Below are 215 nucleotides of genomic sequence, written 5' to 3'. Positions count from 1 at the left end.
ACAGCCAATCAATATGTTGCTTTTCCGTAAGAGCTAAAAGGTTATTACGGAAAGCAGCATATTGATTGGCTGTCGCGCGAACTTCCGCCATGCGGCAAGCATTACCGCGTCCTATGTACAGAAGCCATTAGAGCATATATATATATATATATATATATATATATATATATATATATATATATATATATATATATATATTTTTTTTTTTTTTTTTT

Source organism: Odontomachus brunneus, unplaced genomic scaffold, assembly GCF_010583005.1.
Source record: "Odontomachus brunneus isolate Ranch 3 - 2012 unplaced genomic scaffold, Obru_v1 Obru_scaffold_076, whole genome shotgun sequence".
In the NCBI taxonomy this organism is placed as follows: Eukaryota; Metazoa; Arthropoda; class Insecta; order Hymenoptera; family Formicidae; genus Odontomachus; species Odontomachus brunneus.
This window is presented reverse-complemented; position numbering follows the sequence as displayed.